The sequence below is a fragment of the Cetorhinus maximus genome, chromosome 34, assembly GCF_964194155.1.
Source record: "Cetorhinus maximus chromosome 34, sCetMax3.hap1.1, whole genome shotgun sequence".
NCBI classification, from domain to species: Eukaryota; Metazoa; Chordata; class Chondrichthyes; order Lamniformes; family Cetorhinidae; genus Cetorhinus; species Cetorhinus maximus.
This window is the reverse complement of record NC_135912.1, coordinates 3,698,279-3,713,578: the sequence shown is the minus strand read 5'-3', so window position 1 is coordinate 3,713,578 and position 15,300 is coordinate 3,698,279. Positions and strand designations below refer to the sequence as shown.

The window sequence follows — 15,300 nt, the reverse complement described above, 5'->3', positions numbered from 1 at the left end:
TCTATTTTATTCATCTCTGGGATGTGGGCTTCACTGTCTGCGCCAGCATTTATTGTCTATCCCTAGTTGCCCTTGATAAGGTGGTTAATGAGCTGCCTTCTTGAACTGCCGCAGTACATTGTGTAGATTTACCCGCCGTGCTGTTCAGGAGGGAGTTCCGGGATTTTGACCCAGCGGCAGTGAAGGAACGGCGATATATTTCCAAGTCAGGATGGTGAGTGGCTTGGAGGGGAGTTTCCAGGTGGAGGAGTTCCCATGGGTCTGCTGCCCTTGTCCTTCTAGATGCTAGTGGGCGTGGGTTTGGAAGGTGGTGTCGAAGGTGACATGGGATATTTTCCTGTCAAATTCATTAAATTTCACGATGCTGATGAAGTAAAATTTGTACTCTCTGTTTACCTCACCTATACGCTGTACTCAAACTAACAGGGCGTTACATTGCTGCTACTCTCAATATTAACGAGCCTTGCTGCATAGATATCGAGCGGCATTTTTAACCCGATGCCAACGATGGGCTTTATCATTTAGCTAGCACCTTTCTGTCATTGTTTGGTGACTTGGTCGGTGAATCTTGGAAGGGGGATGAAATATCAGGAATAGTGGGAGGGGTGGGTTAAAGAGGTGGCAGGGTGTTGTGGGGGAGGTGGGTGGAATGAAAATGCAAACACTCTGGGTCACAGGTTCCGATCCCATCTGGGCAGGTGGTGGAATTCGAAGTCAATTAATGAATGAAGTCTGGAATATAAATCTAGTCTCGGGAATGGTGACCATGGATCTATCATCAATTATTGTAAAAACCCATCTGGTTCACTAATGCCCCTAAGGGAAGGAAATCTGCCATCCTTACCCGGTCTGGCCTTCCTGTGACTCCGGACCCAAAATAGGTGGTTGAATTTTTAACTGCCCTCTGCATTGGCTGAGCAAGCCACTCATTTGAAGGGGCAATTAGGGATGGGCAACAAATGGTGACCTTCACAGCGATGCCCACATCCTGGGAAAGACTGAAAAATAAACAAATAAGGAGCCCGGAAACAGGAGAAGAGCCACTGCCCATGACTTTTCTCCCAGGCTCTGGGTGTATGGCCAGAGATGACACTCAACAGAATTTAAATTACCACAAATAAAATAATTTAGCAGCAAACAGAGACTATTTCACCACAGAAATGTGCAGCAAGTCGAGTTTATTCACTCAGCAAACAGGGTCTGTTTTTTATATTCTTTTACATCATGTGGGTATCGCTGGCTAGGCCAGCATTTATTGCCGATCCCTAATTGCCCCTTCACAAGTTGTTGGTGAGGCACTTTCTTGAGCCGCTGAAGCCCGTGGGGTGTAGGTAGACCCACTCTGCTGTTAGGGAGGGAGCTCCAGGATTTTGACCCAGTTTGTTTCAATTCTGCACTAAAGCAAGCGTTCAACAGTGTGTGCTTCAAAAGGAGGTTACAATTGGTTCAGAAAAGTGTGGTCTGTTGAGGATGTGGCTCTGTTCTGTGATAAAGTGTGATCCGGCAAAATTGCAGTGCACAGCACACCAGGATATATGGCCTTCAGTCACAGATTCCGACTGGTGATTTCAGTTCGATCCACTCCACCATCGTTTGGTCTCTTCCCAGAACCTTCGATCGGGAGAATCTGAAATTGATGACACAGGTTTATAGCAGGAAAACTCCCATGTCAAAAGACTGAGGAAACAACCAGGAATTCCAATAGACCAAAAGGATGGACACTCAATGCTTGCAATTTTCACTCATGAGATATTAGCATCACTGGCTCCGCCAATCTTTATTGCCCATCCCAAATTACCCTTGAGAAGATGTTGGTGAAGCTCCTTCTTGAACAGCCGCAGTCCCTGTTGTGTAGGTGCACCCATAGTGCTGTTAGGGAGGGAATACCAGGATTTTAACCCAGTGACAGTGAAGGAGTGGTGATATATTTCCAAGGCAGGATGGTGAGTGACTTGGAAGGGGACAGGCAAGTGGGGCTGTTCCCATGCATCTGATGCTGTTGTCTTTTTTGGTGGTTGAGGTTTCCTGTTTCGAACTTCAGTCGAAGGGACCTTGGTGAGTTGCTGCAGTACATCTTGTAGATGGTTGACACTGATGTCAGTGTGTGTCAGTGGTGGAGGGATTCAATTTTTTGGATATGGTGCCAATCAACAGGGCTGCTTTGTCCTGCATGCTGTGGAGCTTCTTGAGTGTTGTGGGAGCTGCACTCATCCAGGCAAGTGGAGGGTATTCCATCACACTCCTGACTTGTCGATGGTGTGATGCCTTCGGGGAGTCAGGATGTGAGTTACTCACTGCAGAATTCCTAACCTGTTCTTGTTGCCACAGTGTTTATATGGCTGGGTCAGTTTAATTCTCATCAATGGTAACCCCCAGGGTGTTGATCATGGGGGATTCAGTGATAGCAATGCCATTGAATGTCAAGGGGGTTTGGTTAGACTCTATCTTATTTGAGATGGTCATTGCCTGGCACTCGTGTGGCACGAACATTACTTGCCACTTACCAGCCCAAACCTGAATGGTCTCCATGTCTTGCACCATGCAGGTACCATCAGCATCTGTATCTGAGGAGTCGTGAATGGTGCTGAACATTGTGCAGTCACCAGTGACCATCCCCACTTCTGACCTCAGGATGGAAGGAAGGTCATTGAAGAAGCGGCTGAAGATGATTGGCCCTCGGGCACATCCCTGTGGAATGCCTGCATCGAGGCCCTGGGATTGGGAACCACAACCACCTTCCTGTGTGCTGGATGTGACTCTATCCAGTGGAGAGTTTCCCCAGTGCTCCTTGATGTCCCACTCAGCCAAATGTTACCCTGATCTCAAGAGCAGTCACTCTCACCGCACCTCTGGAATTCAGCTCTGTTATCCAGGTTTGGAGCAAGGCTGGAATGTGGACTGGAGCTCAGTTATACAGAGACTCCGACTGTACACTGGGGTGGGCACCAGATTGATTGAAAGGCCATTTCTCATTGTCTTTAAAACAAACATTAAGTTTATCTACATCCCGGGAAATATTGATGATATCACAGAACTCAGATTACCGTAACTTCTCTGCTCTTCATCAGGTAAATTCCAATCATCCAGACAATCGCCAGCATTCCCAGAGCGAGAACGGACCGGATGATCAGAATTACACCCTGGCCCAGTTTGTCTTCATCTTCCCCAGTGCGCTCGGATGTTGCTGCAGTCACTGAGGTGGTTAACTGGAATGGTGAGGGTGTGGGTCCCTGTCCTGTGAAATACAGGAATGGAAAGCAATGATGTGGAAACAGGAACTCGGACACAAACCAGGAACAGATTGTGATGGGAAACAGGGGAAATAGTCTCAGTGTCAGAAACCCTGGGAGACAGGAGTGTCAGTGTGGGAGACCCAGGGGGAGACAGGAGTGTCAGTGTGGGTAAACCTGGGGCAGACAGGAGTGCCAGTGTGGGAGACTCTGGGGGAGTCCAGAGTGTCAGTGTGGGTAACCCTGGGGGAGACAGGAATGGCAGTATGGGAGACCCTTGGGGAGACAGGAGTGTCAGTGTGGGAGACCCAGGGTGAGACAGGAGTGTCAGTGCGGGAGACCCTGGGGGAGACAGGAGTGTCAGTGTGGGAGACCCTGGGGGAGACAGGAGTGTCAGTGTGGGAGACCCTGGGGGAGACAGGAGTGTCAGTGTGGGAGACCCTGGGGGAGACAGGAGTGTCAGTGTGGGAGACCATGGGGGAGACAGGAGTGTCAGTGTGGGAGACCCTGGGGGAGACAGGAGTGTCAGTGTGGGAGACCCTGGGGGAGACAGGAGTGTCAGTGTGGGAGACCCTGGGGGAGACAGGGGTGTCATTGTGGGAGACCCTGGGGTAGACAGGAGTGTCAGTGCGGGAGACCCTGGGGGAGACAGGGGTGTCAGTGTGGGAGACACTGGGGTAGACAGGAGTGTCAGTGTGGGAGACCCTGGGGGAGACAGTGGTGTCAGTGTGGGAGACCCTGGGGTAGACAGGAGTGTCAGTGTGGGAGACCCTGGGGGAGACATGAGTGTCAGTGTGGGAGACCCTGGGGGAGACAGGAGTGTCAGTGTGGGAGACCCTGGGGGAGACAGGAGTGTCAGTGTGGGAGACCCTGGGGGAGACAGGAGTGTCAGTGTGGGAGACCCTGGGGGAGACAGGAGTGTCAGTGTGGGAGACCCTGGGGGAGACAGGAGTGTCAGTGTGGGAGACCCTGGGGGAGACAGGAGTGTCAGTGTGGGAGACCCTGGGGGAGATGGAAGTGTCAGTGTGGGAGACCCTGGGTGAGACAGGAGTGTCAGTGTGGGAGACCCTGGGGGAGACAGGAGTGTCAGTGTGGGAGACCCTGGGGGAGACAGGAGTGTCAGTGTGGGAGACCCTGGGGGAGACAGGAGTGTCAGTGTGGGAGACCCTGGGGGAGACAGGAGTGTCAGTGTGGGAGACCCTGGGTGAGACAGGAATGTCAGTGTGGGAGACCCTGGGGGAGACAGGAGTGTCAGTGTGGGAGACCCTGGGGGAGACAGGAGTGTCAGTGTGGGAGACCCTGGGGGAGGGAGGGGTGTCAGTGTGGGAGACCCTGGGGGAGGGAGGGGTGTCAGTGTGGGAGATCCTGGGGGAGACAGGAGTGTCAGTGTGGGTGACCCTGGGGGAGACAGGAGTGTCAGTGTGGGAGACCCTGGGGGAGACAGGAGTGTCAGTGTGGGAGACCCTGGGGAAGACAGGAGTGTCAGTGTGGGAGACCCTGGGGGAGACAGGAGTGTCAGTGTGGGAGACCCTGGGGGAGACAGGAGTGTCAGTGTGGGAGACCCTGGGGGAGACAGGAGTGTCAGTGTGGGAGACCCTGGGGGAGACAGGAGTGTCAGTGTGGGAGACCCTGGGGAGGGAGGGGAAAGGGTGGAATCGGAGGAGAGCAGGGAATTTGGAGTTTTCTGGGATTGGAGAAGATCACTCAGACAGGGTTAATGGGATGCGAGGAATCTTTAAAAAAGACATTTGAAAATGAGGCAAATCTGAAGCACAAACTGAGAAGTAAATAAAAGGATTTTATCAAAATGTTAGAGAGAGAAATATAAAGATCCAAATGAGTGTTTACCTCGGACAATGAGGAGTGTCCCAGGGATGTTTTGCCACTTCTCGCTGTTAACTCCTGTCGTCTCCACACGACAGAAATACCTGTCCTGGTCACTTTGTTTCAGGTGGTTTATCCGGATGGTTCCGGTGTTTTTCTGATATGGATCTCCCAGGAAATCAATCCGGTCTCGGTATTGAGGGTGAGTGTATCTCCCTGAGACGTTGAATATATTTTCTCTGAAACTGATTTCTTCTCCAGCAAATGTTAATCTTTCTGGGTTTGTATGTTTCTGGGTAAGTGAATGAACAGGGGATATCGATCGAATTCCCGACCACTCCCTCCAGGCTCTCAGGCTGGGTCACAGTGAAATCAGCTCCATTTATCATCACTGGGGGACAGAGAAACAGAAAGTGGTTATTTCGGAATCCCCAATAAATCTCATCCAATAGAAAACCAGTCCCGGAATGCTCTCAGGAACAGGGAAACTCCGAATCCTAAAGTGCAGCCGGTATCTCTGTAAATCTGTTATTCTAGATATAAACCACACGAACCCTGAGATTAGATTCCAGTCTGTAACTCAGTAAATCTGTTATTCTATATATAAACCACACGAACACTGAGATTAGATTCCAGTCTGTAACATTGTAAATCTGTTATTCTGTATATAAACCACACGAACCCTGAGATTAGATTCCAGTCTGTATCTCTGTAAATCTGTTATTCTATATAAAAACCACACGAACCCTGAGATTAGATTCCAGTCTGTAACACAGTAAATCTGTTATTCTATATATAAACCACACGAACCCCGAGATTAGATTCCAGTCTGTAACTCAGTAAATCTGTTATTCCAGATATAAACCACACGAACCCCGAGATTAGATTCCAGTCTGTATCTCTGTAAATCTGTTATTCTATATATAAACCACACGAACCCTGAGATTAGATTCCAGTCTGTAACACAGTAAATCTGTTATTCTATATATAAACCACACGAACCCCGAGATTAGATTCCAGTCTGTATCTCTGTAAATCTGTTATTCTATATATAAACCACACGAACCCTGAGATTAGATTCCAGTCTGTATCTCTGTAAATCTGTTATTCTATATATAAACCACACGAACCCTGAGATTAGATTCCAGACTGTAACTCTGTAAATCTGTTATTCTATATCTAAACCACCCGAACCCTGAGATTAGATTCCAGTCTGTAACTCACTCCCGGGCATCTGTTATTTTGTAGATAAACCACCCGAACCCCTCGATTAGATTGCAGAATGTAACTCCCCACTGGGTATCTGTTATTCTATATATAAACCCCCAAAACCCAAGATCAGATTCCAGTCTGTAACTCTCCCCTGGGTATCTGTTATTCTATGTATAAACCCCCTAAACCGGAGATTGGATTCCAGCCTGTGATTCACTCCTGGGTATCAGTGGTTATCAGTAGCAACCCCCTTCTGAAGAGAACAGCCACCCAGTGCCACAAGAGGATGAATGATCTCCTCCGTTCCTCCAGGGTAAGTCACTCAACTCATCACTCTCAACTCACACACTCACAAACCCATTGCACACCCACAGGGCCCTCACTCACTGTCAGTTTAAGGGACATCACCATTCACTCTCTCACACTCACCGTCATTGTCCTCATCCCTGTCCATGGGCCCACTCACCACCCACACAGGCCGGGCATACTTATCATCCAGCCCGGCAGGTGTCCTGTTTACACCTTCTCCATATGTATCCATGCAGGACAAACTGGCTCACAACAAGAGGGAGAGGTCACAGACCGGTGGCAGAATGCCCGAAATCAAGCTCCTCACGCACTTTGGAAACAGAGCCATCCAGCTGGCCGGCGAGGATCTGGAGCGTTCCTGTGCTGACGGTGAGGTCAGTGCTGCTCTACCAAGTGAGGATCCAGTAGTGCAACATCCATCAGACAACCGTGCCGTGAGTGATGTGTCCTCGTTCACAGGCCACATCCATACTCTCATTATCTCTCCTCTCTTCCGCAGGCACATCTGGGAAACAGCCGACAGAGTCCATGACCCAGGGACTCCAATCAAGGCCCGAAGAAACCTCTGGAGTGGAATCTGGAGGCACCCTCCCTGAAATCCCATCACAGTGCTCACCCACACCCTTCACCAGCGCAGAGACACACGCCTCGGTGGGACCTGGCTTTAGAGTCGCCTCGGAGTCACAATCTGCTGAGTACATCTCACTTTCCGATCCACAGCAGACAGAGGCAGGGGCTTCCCAGGTCCCCGGCATTGGGAGGGTTGCTGGAGGCCAGAACGTCGCTGAGTCCGAGCCAGATGATGAGCCTCTGGACTCTGTCATGTCTCCGTTGCTGGAGCTGTAAAGGCAAGCTGGGGAACATCAGGAAGGGATGTCCGCTGCACTCCTCAGATTGCAAGGCATGATGGAGGAGTCTCCGTCTTCAGGCTGAGGTGATAGCGTCGGCATTGCCAACGCACCGAGGTTAACACTGGCAGGATGGTAGCCGCCATGGAGACCTTGGTCCAGGACATCCCTCCTGCACTGCTGCGCGGGCTGAACTCCATCACTGATGCCATTGTTGGCCTCCAACAGTGTGTACGTGAGAGGGGTGCTGGGCAGCTCGATCTCACTCCAGCCACCCCTGCTCCACATGGAGTCAGCCTGGGACGCTCGGGCACCCATAGGGAGGAGGATCAGCAGGTACACACTCCGAGCCCATCCACCCAGGGGTCTCCGGGAGTGTCCGGCCCATCGACCGCCTGTTCCTGTGACCTCCGCAGCTCCAGCTCCACAGGCCGAGGAGGGACTCACTGCCACACAGCAGGACCCCGAAAGCAGGCCGGGGCCCTCCAAGTCTCAGCCCTCCAGAGGACTCCCGCCAGGGTCATCACAGACAGGGCTTCACAGTCAGCAGGCTGTCCCCACCTCCACTGTGGATGTCCGGGGAGCACCAAGACGTAGCGGCAGGGTTAGGAAGGTTAATGGAATTAGTTACACAGCCTGGGCACGGGTGTTGATCACTTGTACATAATGTTCACTATTGTCAATAAACTCCCAAGAATGTCTCCCTGCCTATGGCTCCTTGTTCTGATGAGCAGTGTTCTTGTCACTCAGATGTGAAACCTTTCTGCACAAGATAAAGGCAGGTGTCTCAATCCAGGGCCTCTTCCCTGTGTCTGTGCAGCCTTCAGACCAAAGTGATGGTCCAGCCTCACACTCCCGGGAAACATTACTGATGTCTGCACCTCGGCGGTGCTGGTCATTGCTGCCAGAATGTAGTGGGCAGGCGCCACAGAGTTTCTCCCATCCTTTCGATGTGCTCTCAGTGCCTGTAAAGTGAGGCTGGACCCATCTCTTCAGCATCTGCGACGACTGAGGCTGTTCCCCAGCTCCTGAAGGGCTCAGGTGCTGAAGGCGGACAAAGCGTCAGATACTTCTAAAGTTTCATGGCTGCGTCTCTATGATATGACCCTGATCATGGAGCGCAAGCGAGCTGCCCTCGGCCAGACAGGAGTCAGACATTCACAGAGGCCGTGTGAAGATCTATGGAGTGTCCTCACTGCATGTCATCATCATCTCCCTGTGATCGAGTGACTATTAGGGCCTTCACTGCATCTTCATGACCGGAGCATTCTCACAGAGGCTATTCGTGCTGCTATAAGCCAGACTGGAGTCAAACGTTCACAACTGGGATGTGAGGGTCTACGTTGACACCTCACTGCATCTGGTCATCATCCTCCACAAATCTAGCATTATGAGGGCCTCCTGGGTGTGCCATTCTCGTCTGGCCAGTGTGAGGGCCTCATCCCTGTCATTGTCACTTCCAATGTTCTCCTCACCCTCAGCCTCTTCATTAGAGGAGATGCGCAGCTACGCCATCTCCTCTTCAGCCAGCTCCTCTCCCCGTTTCAGTGCCAGGTTGTAAAGGGCGCAGCAGACGACGATGTGTGAGACACTCTGTGGACTGTATTGCAGGGCTCCAACAGACCGGTCCAGGCACCGGAACCTCATCTCCAGCATGCCGATGGTCTGCTCCACCAAGTTGTGAGTTGCTGCATGAGCCTCATTACAGCGTCGCTCTGCTGCAGTCTGATGCTGCTGCACGGGTGTCATCAGCCACAGCCTCTGCGGGTAGCCCTTGTACCCGAGGAGCCATCCCTAAAACCTCTGTGGGCCCTGGAAGACTCCGGGGATTTGTGAGCGACTCAGGTTGTAGGAGTCGTGCACATTCCCTGGAAAGCATGCGCATACCTGCAGGATGCGTTTCTGGTGGTTGCACACCAGCTGCACATTCAGTGAGTGGAAACCCTTGCGGTTGATGAAGTCACCGAGTGTAGCGATGGAGACCTGAGCGCCACATGGGCGCAGTCAATCGCACCCTGCAGCTGTGGGAATCCCGAGATCCGGGAGAATCCAATGGCGCTTACATCCCGGCTGTCCCGGCCCCGGGAGAAATGCACAAAGTTGTCGCCATGGAGAAGATGCATCAGTCACTTCATGGACGCATTTGTGGGAGGCGGATTGTGAAATCCCACAGAGGTCACCTGTGGAGTCCTGAAAGGAGCCACTGGCATCGAAATTGAGCGCCGCGATCACTTTCACAGCCACTGGCAGTGGGTGCCCTCCATGTCCCCTTGGTGCCAAGTCCTGCAGTAAGTGTCAGATGTGAGTCACTAGTCCCTAGACCTGCGCAGTCGTCAGCGACACTGGTTCTCAGTCATCTGCAGGAATGACAGGCGGGAATCGCGTCCCACCGATGGTGGGCTGAGCGAGCGATCGTGACCTGCCTTCACACCATCGTGAAGCTGATGGCGCCATATTGACCACACATGCCACCCATCATGCCCACTGCCTGCCAGGAAGGTCCACGCAAAGCAGTTGGTTTTTGGGGGTAGGGGCAATGACTGGGGGGGTGGTTGGATGGTGTTGATCTTTAACTTGTTCCTGGGCCACTCTCTCTGTGTAACTGAAACACCTCCCACCCCCTCAGCCATCAGCGTCAGAGATACGACACCAGGTCGTGTTTGCAAACCAACAGGGGAGAGACCTCATCCTGAGTGAGTCACGGCCAGAGCGAGTGTGGGTATTGGCAATTTGGTGCACATTGGGAATTCGGTGCAGAGGGGAAGAGGTGCTCTTTGCATTTTTTCTTTGCTATCCAACTTCTTAAATATTCAGAGAGTGGTCTTGCCCTGCTGCAGCAGTAGAGGCTACAAGGGAGAGGAATGGCTGGTAAGTAGTGGGTATGGTTGGGTAAGTATTGACTACTTTTATTGCTTATAGTTTAAGGTATTATTGTGGGTTACAGTTTGTATATTCCGGAGTAATGAGGATCAGGAAAGAAGGGCCCTAGAGTAATTGATTTAAAAGACTTAATTTAAAGGGATAAGTCATGGCAGGAGAGCTCAAAGCTGTGGTGTGCAGCTCGTGCTCCATGTGGGAATCCGGGAACATTTCCAGTGCCCGGGACCAGTATGTGTGCAGGACGTGTGTCCAGCTGAAGCTCCTGGAAGCTCGGGTTTCAGAGCTGGAACGGCGGCTGGGGACACTGTGGGGCATCTGGGAGGCTGAGAGCATCGTGGATAGCACGTTTAGAGAGGTGGTCACACCGCAGATGAAGGGACTTGAGGAAGGAAGGGACTGGGTGACCACCAGGCAGTCCAAGAGAAGCAGGCAGGTAGTTCAGGAGTCCCCTGGGATCCCGCTCGCAAATCGGTATTCCATTTTGGAGGCTGCTGAGGGTGCTGGAGCCTCCAGGGAGTGCGGACAGAGCCAAGCTTCTCGCACCATAAGCAGCCTGTCTGTACAGGAGGGGAGTAAGGGAGGAAGAGCAATAGTAATAGGGGATTCTATCATCAGGGGAACAGATAGGCTCTACTGTGGCCATCAACGTGACTCCAGAGATGTGTTGTGTACTTGGTGCCAAGGTCCGGGATGTCACTGAACAGCTACAGGGCATCCTGAAGGGGGAGGGTGATAAGGCAGAGGTCATGGTACATGTTGGTACCAATGACATAGAAAGAGGGATGAGGTCTTGCATCAAGATTTCTAGAGTTAGGCAGTAGAATAAAAAACAGGACCTCACGGGTTGTAATCTCTGGATTACTCCCAGTGCCAAGTGCTAGCGAGCTCAGAAATAGGAGAATAGCGCAGATGAATATGTGGCTTAAGAGTTGGTACAGGAGGGAGGGTTTTAGATTCCTGGATCACTGGGACCATTTCTGGGGAAGGTGGGACCTGTACAAGCGGGACAGTCTACATCTGAACCAGAGCTGGACTAACATCCTTGCGGGCGGGTTAGCTAGTGCTGTTGGGAGGAGTTTAAACTAATTTGTCAGGGGGAGGGGACACAGAATGTTAGCAGGATAGGGACACATCATAATACAGCCAAACAATCATATCAGAGGGAGTACAGCTACATTAAGATTCAAGGGAGTAAGGCAAGGCGGGATGGCCTCTATTTTAATGCCAGGAGTATTACAGGATGAGTTAAGGGTGAGCATTGACATGTGGAATTGTGATATAGAAGCCATCACTGAGATGTGGTTGAGGGAGGGGCAGGATTGGCAGCTCAATTGGGATTGACATAATATTAAGGGCTTGGGTTGAGTGGGTTTCTTGAAATACGTACAGGAGATCTTTTTAGGTCAATATGTAGAGGGTCCAACAAGGGACGGCGCAGTGCTGGACCTAATTCTGGGGAATGAAGCCAGACATGTGGCTGAGGTGGTGGTAGGCGAGCATTTTAGTGATAGCGACCACAACATGGTGCAATTTAAGCTTGTTATGGACAAAGAAATAGACAAGTTGCAAAAAAATGTTTTGGATTGGGAGGGAGCGAATTTTATTAAAATAAGGCAGGATCTGGCCAAGGTAGACTGGGAACAGCTACTTGTGGGGAAATCTACAGAAGAGCAATGACGGTGGGGGGAGGGTATGGTTCAAAAGGGAAATGGGAAGGTTACAGGCTCAACATGTTCCCACTAGGGTGATAGGAAGGAGTAACAAGCCCAATGAGCCATGGGTGACCAGAGATATTCAGGATACGATGAGAAGGAAAAGAGAGACTTTTAGCAGGTACAAGGGGAGCAAATCAGTGGAGGCATTAGTGGAGTACAAAAAGTGCAGGGTGGAGCTTAAGAAAGCAATTAGGAGAGCAAAGGGGATATGAGAAAGCTCTGGCTGGTAAAAGTAGGGAAAATCCCAAGATATTCTATAAGTATATCAATGGGAAGAGGATAACCAGGGAAAGAGTAGGGCCCATTAGGGACCATGGGGGCAATCTATGGGTGGAGCCAGAGGACATCAGTAGAGTTTTGAACGAATACTTCACGTCTGTTTTCACCCAAAAGAATGAGGACAAAGATATCTAACTCGGGGAGAGAGACTGCGAGGTTCTTGAGCAAATTGATATAGGGAGTGACAAGGTATTGGAGATGTTGGCAGGCTTAAAAGTGGACAAATCTCCAGGTCTGGATGATTGGTGTCCCAGACTGCTGAGGGAGGCAAGGGAGGAGATCACAGGGGCTCTGTCCCAAATCTTTAATTCCCCTCTGGCCATGGGGGAGCTGCCAGAGGACTGGAGAACAGCTAATGTGGTTCCACTATTTAAGAAGGGTTGTAGAGATAAGCTAGTGTACTACAGAGCACTGAGTCTCACGTCAGTGGTAGGGAAAGTATTGGAGAAAATTCCGAAGGAGAGAATCTATCTCCACTTGGAAAGGCAAGGTTGAGCAGGGATAGTCAGCATGGCTTTGTCAGAGGGAGGTCATGCCTAACATGTTTGATTGAATTTTTTGAGGAGGTGACCAGGTGTGTAGATGAGGGTAGTGTAGTTGATGTAGTTTATATGGATTTCAGCAAAGTCTTTTGCAAGGTCCCACGTGGGAGACTTATAAAGAAGGCAAATGCACATAGGATACAGGGTAATTTGATAAGGTGGATTCAAAATTGGCTTAGTTGTAGGAGACAGAGGGTGATGACAGAAGATTGCTTTAGTGACTGGAAGCCAGTGTCCAGTGGTGCACCACAGGGATCTGTACTGGGTCCCCGATCTTTCATATTTTACATAAACGACATAGATGACTATGTGGGGGGTAGGATTAGTAAGTTTGCGGATGACACAACGATTGGCCGGGTGGTTAACAGTGAGGTTAAGTGTCTTGGGCTACAGGAAGATATAGACGGGATGGTCAAATGAGCAGATAAGTGGCAGATGGAATTTAACCCTGAAAAATGTGAGGTGATACACTTTGGAAGGAATAATTTGTCAAGGAAGTGTTCAATGAATGGCATGACACTAGGAAGTTCTGAGGAACAAAGGGACCTTGGCATGTGTGTCCATAGATCTATGAAGGCGGAGAGGCATGTTAGTGGGGTGGTGAAAAAGGCATATGGGACAGTTGCCTTTATCAATTGAGCCATAGATTACAAAAGTAGGGAGGTCATGTTGGAGTTGTATAGAACCTTGGTGAGGCCACAGCTGGAGTACTGTGTGCAGCTCTGGTCGCCACATTATAGGAAGGATGTGATTGCACTGGAGGGGGTGCAGAGGAGATTCACCAGGATGTTGCCTGGGATGAAACATTTAAGTTGTGAAGAGAGGTTGGATAGACTTGGATTGTTTTCATTGGAGCAAAGAAGACTGAGGGGCGACCTGATCGAGGTGTTCAAGATTATGAGGGGCATGGACAGGGTGGATAGGGAGCAGCTGTTCCCCTTAGTTGAAGAGTCAGTCGCGAGGGGATATAAGTTCACGGTGAGGGGCAGGGGGTTTAAGGGGGATGTGAGGGAAAACTTTTTTTACCCAGAGGGTGGTGAGGGTCTGGAATGCGCTGCCTGGGAGGTTGGTGGAGGCGGGTTGTCTCACATCCTTTAAAAAGTACCTGGATGAGCACTTGGCACATCATAACATTCAAGGCTTTGGGACAAGTGCTGGGAAATGGGATTAGCGAGGTAGGGCAGGTGTTTCTCACGTGTCGGTGCAGACTCGATGGGCCGAAGGGCCTCTTCTGCACTGTGTGATTCTGTGATTCTGTGATTCTGTCAGTGCAGTGTTAAACAGACCATTTCTGCCCGGTGTCTGTAATGAGCAGTTCCAGGCACTGTCTCTATTTTTGTCTTTTATTTTGTAAAACCACAGCTCGGACTATCCTAACAACCATTTCCTGACCTCCCCCATCGATCACTCCCAGCTCACTTTCCTACCTCCAAACTCCTCAACTCATCCTCCAAAACCCCACTGCCCCGCATCCTATCCCACTCCAACTCCTGCTCACCCACCTTCACCCTCCGCCCCCCGTATTTTTCACTAACCCCCACGGGCTCCCAGTCCACCAACACCTCCTGTTTAAAGTTCTCACCCTGCTCCTTAAATCCTTCCATTCACTCCACCACCCCCACCCCTCCCTTTCACTCTAACCTACTCCAGCTCTATAACCCTCCAAGATCTCTGCCTTCCCCCAGGTCCAGCATCCGGTGCGTCTTTCACTCCCTTTGTCCCAACATTGGGGGTTGTGCTTTCAACTATCTGAATCCTGAGCTCTGGAATTCACTCCCTAAGCCTCTCTGCCTCTCTCTCCCTTTCCTTCAAGACCCTCCTTAAAATCCATATCTTTGACCGATCATTGGGTCTCTCCTCCTAATATCTCCTTTGGCTCCGAGTCCCTTTGATGAAGATGGTTCTGGTGAGCGCCTTGGGAAATTTTCCTTTCTTAAAGGGGCTTCTCCAGCTGTTGTTGTTGTGGTCCCTCCTTAACTCTTCAACTTGAGTGGGCAGCACATCAGCGCCAATTGGGTTGACCATCCCACCGTCAAATGGAAAACCAGGAAAAGCTTTGGGAGGTTCCACAAGGCTCTGTGTCTTTGGGAGGGGCTGGGTGGGTGGTGAGGAGCTGTAGGGGAGGCTGAGGGAGGAGTGGTGGGTACAAAGCAAGAGGCAGGGAAATCAGATAGGGTTTACTCACCGACGGAGGGGTACAGAAGGATCAGGCAGAGAGCAGAGTCCATTGCTGCTTCTCACCTCACTCTGCGGGTCTGGGAGAGGCTTCGCTGATCACGGAACGATGAGATGGGACTTTGTCACACACTCAGTACATCTGAGCAGTTAGTTCTGCTTTTCTCTTTCCTGTTTCTCTAATCTCACAACCTCCTCCGGTTACGAAATCCTCTGCTCTGATCAACTGCTGGTGACCGAGGCTGATTATTGTGCCCAGGACCAGCCTGAGGATCGACAGTGGATC

General features: G+C 50.8%; 1 pseudogene across 1 annotated transcript; it reads right to left on the bottom strand.

Moving 5' to 3' along the window:
* Positions 1–1,164: 1,164 nt before the first annotated feature.
* On the bottom strand, positions 1,165–15,095 carry LOC144671727 (paired immunoglobulin-like type 2 receptor alpha; annotated as a pseudogene). Its single transcript, XR_013573997.1, has 4 exons — positions 15,025–15,095; positions 5,079–5,445; positions 3,045–3,235; positions 1,165–1,627 (listed from the first exon to the last, which is right to left on the bottom strand). The product of XR_013573997.1 is annotated as a paired immunoglobulin-like type 2 receptor alpha (transcript).
* Positions 15,096–15,300: the final 205 nt, after the last annotated feature.